The following is a 7,320-nucleotide window of genomic DNA, read 5'->3' as shown; positions in this document are numbered from 1 at the left end:
CTGTCTGTTTAAGGAAGAGCCCAGTGGGTTTGCCAGATTTCTCAACCTCGACACTACCGACATTTGGGTCTGATAATTTCTTTGTTTGGGGGCTGAATTGTATTTTATCAGATGTTGAGCAGCATTGCTGGCTTCTACCCATTAGATTCCATAGCATCCCCCATTCCTCCTAGTAGTGGTAACTGCATATTTCCCCAGACGCTGTCAAATGTCCTCTGGGGGGCAAAATCACCCTGGATTGAGAACTGTTGACTTAGACAGTAAGGTTTTAGACTGGAGACAACTTAAGAAAGGAGATCCAATCTAGCTTAGTTTTTTTTTTTGCTGTTACTTTGTTTTATTATTTTTTTTAAATATCCGGTCCCTAGCAGATGCCTGGTACATGATATGCATTCAAGTAAATATTGCTTGGATGAATGAATAAAAAGCCACTGTTATATATTTTTAACCTTTAAATTATCTACTTCAGTGCCTAACATAGTGTAAGAGCCAATGAACACATGTTTTCTGGTCTGTTAATATTCTTACAGGTGTTAACAAAAAGCAAGAATTCCTACCAATGACTATTTGAGGAAGAAATATCATAGGAAAAATAAATCTTTTGCATGTCTTAACGTGCATGAAACCATCTTCCTGGCCTGTTAGGAATTTAAGCTAGAAATGTAAGTCTAAAAATATAGTCTTACCATTTCCAAAGGAAGTGCCATAATTGCAAGTGAAAAAGCAAGGCTTCCTTTCTTCCTTGGGCCGGTTACCGACCCGGCCCAGTCCGCAGGCGCGGGAAAGTTGAACTAATAAAGTTTGTATGAGTAGAGGCGGCGGCAGGTTGAGTGGAGGAGGCGGCGGTGAGGCCCCGGAGCAGGCTTTGAAGAGCTGGGGCTCCGGGAAGACACGCCGAGGGTCCTAGCTGCCTTCCTTAGGCGTGGTGAGGCTGCCGGGTCTCCTGTTCCAAGTCCACTCAGCCCTGCCCAAGAAGAGCCAACAGACTTCCTGAGCCGCCTTCGAAGATGTCTTCCCTGCTCCCTGGAGCGAGGAGCAGCACCCTCTGAGTCCCCTCGGCCTTGCTCTCTGCCCATCCGCCCCTGCTATGGTTCAGAGCCTGGCCCAGCTACTCCAGACTTCTATGCCTTGGTGGCTCAGCGGCTGGAACAGCTGATCCAAGAGCAACTGAAATCTCCGCCTAGTCCAGAATTACGGGGTTCCCCACCCGCAGAGAAGGAAGCCATACCGCGGAGGCTGGTGGCCCTGCTGGAGGAGGAGGCAGAAGTCATTAACCAGAAGCTGGCCTCGGACCCCGCCCTGCGCAGCAAGCTGGTCCGCCTGTCCTCTGGCTCTTTCGCCCGCCTGGTGGAGCTGTTCTGTAGCCAGGAGGACAACTCTCGCCCAAGCCGAGCATGCCCCCGGCCCCCGCCTCCTTCCCCGGAACCCCTGGCCCTCCTGGCCCTGGCCATGGAGCTAAGCCGGCGCATGGCCGCGCTAGGGGGCACCCTGGCCGGACTCAGCGTGGAGCACGTGCACAGCTTCACGCCCTGGATCCAGGCCCACGTGGGCTGGGTGAGCCATAGAAGGCTCTCTCTCCGGGCCTCACTTTACCCAACTGTCATGTGATAGAGGTTCTTAGGTTCCTCCCAGACCTCAGGTATTCTCCCAGCTCCACTGCGTTCGTTCTGTGTTGAGCCCTTGCTGTATGCCAGGACTGCAGTGATGAGTGCGAACCCTATGCCTGGCATCAACGACTGGGTACACTAATACGGTAAGTGTGAAACCAGTGACTGAGGTTACTCAGGGAGAGGCCAGGTGAGGTGGCTCTTGCCTGTAATCCCAGAACTTTTGAAGGCCGAGGTAGGAGAATCATTTGAGGCCAGGAGTTCAAGACCAGCCTGGACAACATAGTAAGACCCCATCTCTACAAAAATTGAAAGTAATTAGCCAGGGTCAGGTGTGGTGGCTCACGCCTGTAATCCCAGCACTTTGGGAGCCTGAAGCAGGTGGATCATCTGAGATCAGGAGTTTGAGACCAGCCTGGCCAGGGTGATGAAACCCCGTCTCTACTAAAAAAAAAAATACATAAATTAGCCGGGCTTTGTGACAGGTGCCTGTAATCCCAGCTACTCGGGAGACTGAGGCATGAGAATTGCTTGAACCTGGGAGGCAGAGATTGCATTGAGCTGAGATCGCGCCACTGCACTCCAGCCTGGGTGACAGAGTAAGACTGTGTCTCAATAAAATAATATAATAATAAAAACCGGGTGTGGTGGAAAAAAATAAAATAATAAAATAAATGAAAAAAAAAGAAAAAGCAAGGCTCCTTGACCTCCTCACCTCCTCTCCTCACCAAAGTTCATCTGGGTGCTGGGTCAGTAAAATTCCTTCCTCACTGACTGTGGGAGCCAGTCCTCTTCAGCATCAGATACAATCTCCAAGAGCCCAGGCTGCCAGCTTCCCTGCAGGAGAAAAATAGACAGCTCAGTTCAGTTTGTGGTTCCTGAACCTTTAAGCTTCATTTGCCAGCAGGTAATGCTTTTATCTCATTTGTCACAATCAAACCCTGAAGAATAAATCTACTACCTAATTAAAGCTAAACCCTCTGCACCTAAAAATTAGGAGACAGCTCATCTCCAAGTACATATGGAATAGCATGGCAGGGAGAAAATAAAGGCATTCCCACCACGTACAGATTTAAACCGACAATACATTTAGCATAATTTGACCTTCACTGTCTCTTTACCTAAACTCTTCATGGCATTTTAAGCTTCCTGGACAAGATTTTCTATTTAATGGGAAATATCACTAAGTTCCATATCACTGGCTGTACATTTAAAGAACTGCTGCATTCAAACAACCAAAATCATTAAGGCACACTGCTATTTTTATCAGGGATAATGTCAGAGCATTTATTATAATTAAACAAAAGAGCAGAAGGAAGAGTAGTGGTTTGCCAGAGACAAATTAGAAACACCTGGGAGGTGTTTAAAAGTCCCAAGGGTCAGGCCACACCTCAGATCAATTAAATCAGTATCTCAGGGGTGATACCTAGGCATTGTAATTTTTTAAAAAAATAAATGCTTTATTTTAGAACAGTTTTAAGTTTACAGAAGAATTGAAAAGGTAATAAGGAAGTTTCCATATATGCCACATCCAATTTCCCCTACTAATAACACCTTATATGAGCATGGTACATTTCCTGCAATTAATGAGCCAATATTGAAACATTATCATTAACTAAAGTCTATAATTTATTCATATGTCCTTAGATTTTCCCTAATATCCTTTTTCCTTTCCCAAGATTTCATCTGGAAAACCCCAGTACATTTGGTTATCATGATGTTTTGGGTTCTTCTTAACTGTAACAGTTCTCAGATTTTCCTTGTTTCTGATGACCTTGACTTTTTTTGAGGAGTACTGGTCAGATATTTTATAGAATGTCCCTCAGTTGGGGTTTGGCTGATGTTTTTCTCATTATTAAGCTGGGATTATGTGCTTTTGGGAAGAATACCACAGACGTAAAGTGTCATTCTCATCACATCTGATCAAGGGCACATACTGTCAACATGACATTGATGTTAACCTTGATCACCTGGCTAAAGCAATGTATGTCAGGTTTCTTTAGTATAAAGTTACTCTATTTTCCCCCTTTCCATATTGTACTTTTTGGAATAAAGTGAATATGTTTAACCCACACTTAAGGAATGGGGGAGTTATGTTCTACTTCCTTGAGAGCGGAATATCCACATAAATTAGAAGTATTTAGCACAGGAAATTTGCCTATTCTTCATTTATTTATTTATTCAATAATGTACTCACATCAGCATGGATGTATATATATTTATTTCACGTTTTGGGTATCAGTTCAATACTAAAGTATTTATTTTGTTGCTCAAATGTTCCAACTTTGGCTACTGGTAGTTCTTTTAGTTGGCTCTATGACCCTTTGACATATCCCCTTTGTTTTGTGTGTGTGCATGTGTGTGAGGGCTTTTTTTTTTCCTGGAACTTCCTTACTTTTTGGCATACAAGATGCTCCATGCACACCTTCTCTATTTTCTTCTGTCATCCTAGAATCAGCCAGTTATCCAAGCTGTGGTTCATTTAGTTGGAGAATAATATTAGAAATTAAGAGCTTGGTGCTAGGTATACTCATTGCTACTGGGGTGTCATTAACTCTAGACCTCAGCTGACAGAGCAAGGAAATACGTGTGCATATACTAACCCATATCGATATAAATACACATATCTATAAATATTTCTGTATGTAACCATCAATATCTATAATAAGCTAATAGGAGTTGATATGATGTCTCCAACTATTATCCATTACCTCATAGATGATTCCAGCCTCCTCCTTCTGCTTATCTGTAACCTCACACCAACAGTGAGAAACTTGGCTCTCACCATTATCCATCCATTTACTTAATTGCTCAATTCCCGTATGCATGTATAGCAGAGTCAGAACTCAAAGGGGTACCAAGTATCCCTCTCCAAGGCACAAATCTCATCCCCTAACATTACCTATCTTGGTATAATCCTCCAACAACATACACGTGCCCTTCCTGCAGACCATGTTCAGTTAATCTCCCAGACCCCAATCCCCACCACCAAATAACAACTCCTTTCTTTATTAGGCATTGTTAAATATTTCTGACTCTGTATACCAGGGTTTGCTATCCTAACCAAACCACCTTACAAGCTCACAAAGGGTAACTTAACTGATCCCATAGACCCTAAGTCTTTTCCCCATTCTTCCTTTCACTCTCTCGAAAAGGCCGTGGAGACAGCTCCCACACTAGCACTCCCTGACTCATCCCATCCTTTTTCCTTACACACAGCTGAAATACAAGGCTGTGCTGCTGGAGTCCTCACACAGGAACCAGGCCCACAACCTGTTGCCTTTCTATCAAAACAACTTGACCTCACAGTTCTACGCTGGCCCTCATGTCTGTGTAGGGCAGCAGCTGCCGCTTTAATACTTCTAGAGGCCCTCAAAATCACAAGCTATGTTCCACTTGTCCTCTACAGTTCTCACAACCTTCAAGCATTAATATCCTCCTCACACCTTTCACATTTATTGTGTGCCCCTCTACTCCTCCAGCTCTATGCACTCTTTGTTAAAACTCCAGCAGTAACTATTACCCAGTTACTCCAGCAGTAACTATTACCCAATAGTTGAACTATTACTTCAAGCATTAATATCCTCCTTACACCTTTCACATTTATTGTGTGCCCCTCCACTCCTCCAGCTGTATGCACTCTTTGTTAAAACTCCAGCAGTAAATATTACCCATGGGCCTGATTTCAACCCAGCTTCTCAATTAGCACCCAACACAAGTCCTGAATCACATGACTGTATTTCTTTAATACACAGAGCATCTTCCCCCTTTCCTCTTAATTCTATTCTTTTCAACTCCAAAGACAAATTCTATTCCATTCCAAACACAGACCACACTTGGTTAATCTATGTCAATTCTTCTAAACCCCATCAATTTTCACCAGCTAAAGCTGGATATGCTATCATGTCCCATACCTCTATTACTGAAGCTGCTGCACTTCCTCCCTCCACCACTTCCCAACAAGCCAAACTGATTGCTTTAACTCATGTGCTCTCTCTTGCTAAAGAAATGCACATTAACATTTACACTGACTCCAAACATGCTTTCCACATCCTCCATAAACATGCTGCCATTTGGGCTAAAAGAGGTTTTCTCACCACACAAGGCTCTTCCATTATCAATGCCTCCCTAATAAAGGCCCTCCTTAAGGCTGTTCTTCTGCTGGCCAAGGCTGGAGTCATTCATTACAAAGAACACCAGAAACCTACTGATCTTATTGCAAAGGGAAATGCCTATGCCAACAGGACAGCAAAAAAAAAAAAATAGCCAATGCCTCCCCACCCACTAATATTTCAGCCCCCACTCCAGAGGGCCAGTATTTTTCTTTCTCCTCTATCACTCCTACCTACTCTTCTTCTGAAAACCTGCTCTACCAGTCTTTTTCAACTCAGGACAAGTGGTTCTTAGATCATGGAAAATTCATTCTTCCTGCCTCACAGGCTCAGTCCATTCTTTCTTCCCTTCATGACTACTTCCATGTGGGATACAAGCCTCTGGCTCTCCTTCTGCAGCCCCTCATCCCCTTCCCTTCATGGAAATCCATCCTTAAGACCATCACCTCTCAATGCTCTGTCTGCCATGCCACCAGCCCCCAAGGCTTTATCAGGCCTCCTCCTTTTCTTACGCATCAGACTCATGGATTTATTCCAACACAAGATTGGCAGATGGACTTTACTCATACACCCCATGTCCATAAATTTAAGTATCTCCTGGTTTCGGTCAACAACTTCAATGGATAGGTCAAGACCTTTCCCACTAGCTCTGAAAAGGCTACTGCAGTCATCTCTTCCCTTTTAACAGATATAATTCCCTGATTTGGCCTCCCTTCTTCTATTCAGTCTGACAATGGTCTGGCTTTTACTAGTCAAATCACCCAAGCAGTTTCTCAGGCTCTTGGTATTCAATGAAACCTTCATACCCATTACCATCCTTAATCTTCAGGAAAGGTAGAACGGACTAATGGTGTTTTAAAAACACACCATACCAAGTTCAGCCTCCAACTTAAAAAGGAAAACTATGTATTTTTAAATGAAGAGTGTTGTTTTTACCTAAATCAATCTGGCCTGGTATATGAAAACATTAAAAAAACTCAAGGATAGAGCCCAAAAACTCACCAAACAAGCAAATAATTATGCTGAACCCCCTTGGGCACTCTCTAACTGGATGTCTTGGGTCCTCCCAATTCTTAGTCCTTTAATACCTGTTTTTCTCCTTCTCTTATTTGGACCTTGTGTCTTCCGTTTAGTTTCTCAATTCATACAAAACTGCATCTATGCCACCACCAATCATTCTATACAACAAATGCTCCTTCTAACAACCCTAGGATATCACCCCTTACCATAAAATCTTTCTTCAGTTTAATCTCTCCCACTCTAGGCTCCCACACCACCCCTAATCCCACTCAAAACAGCCCTGGGAAACATCACCCATTCTCTCTCCATACCACGCCCAAGAATTTTTGCTGCGCCAACACTTCAGCACTATTTTGTTTGTTTTTCTTATTAATATGAGAAGACAGGAATGTCAGGCCTCTGAGCCCAAGCTAAGCCATCATATCCTCTGTGACCTGCACGTATACATCCAGACAGCCTGAAGCAACTGAATAACCACAAAGGAAGTGAAAATAGTCAGTTCCTGCCTTAACTGATGACATTCCTCCATGGTGATTTGTTCCTGCCCCACCCTAACTGATCAATTGACCTTGTGAGATTCC

The 7,320-nt window shown here is 43.7% G+C and overlaps 1 pseudogene across 1 annotated transcript; it reads left to right on the top strand.

Moving 5' to 3' along the window:
• Positions 1 to 724: 724 nt before the first annotated feature.
• On the top strand, positions 725 to 1,608 carry LOC105508501 (annotated as a pseudogene). Its single transcript, XR_001001280.1, has one exon. The product of XR_001001280.1 is annotated as a bcl-2-like protein 12 (transcript).
• Positions 1,609 to 7,320: the final 5,712 nt, after the last annotated feature.

The sequence above is a fragment of the Colobus angolensis genome, unplaced genomic scaffold, assembly GCF_000951035.1.
Source record: "Colobus angolensis palliatus isolate OR3802 unplaced genomic scaffold, Cang.pa_1.0 Scaffold162, whole genome shotgun sequence".
Lineage (NCBI taxonomy): Eukaryota > Metazoa > Chordata > Mammalia > Primates > Cercopithecidae > Colobus > Colobus angolensis.
This window is presented reverse-complemented; position numbering and strand designations above follow the sequence as displayed.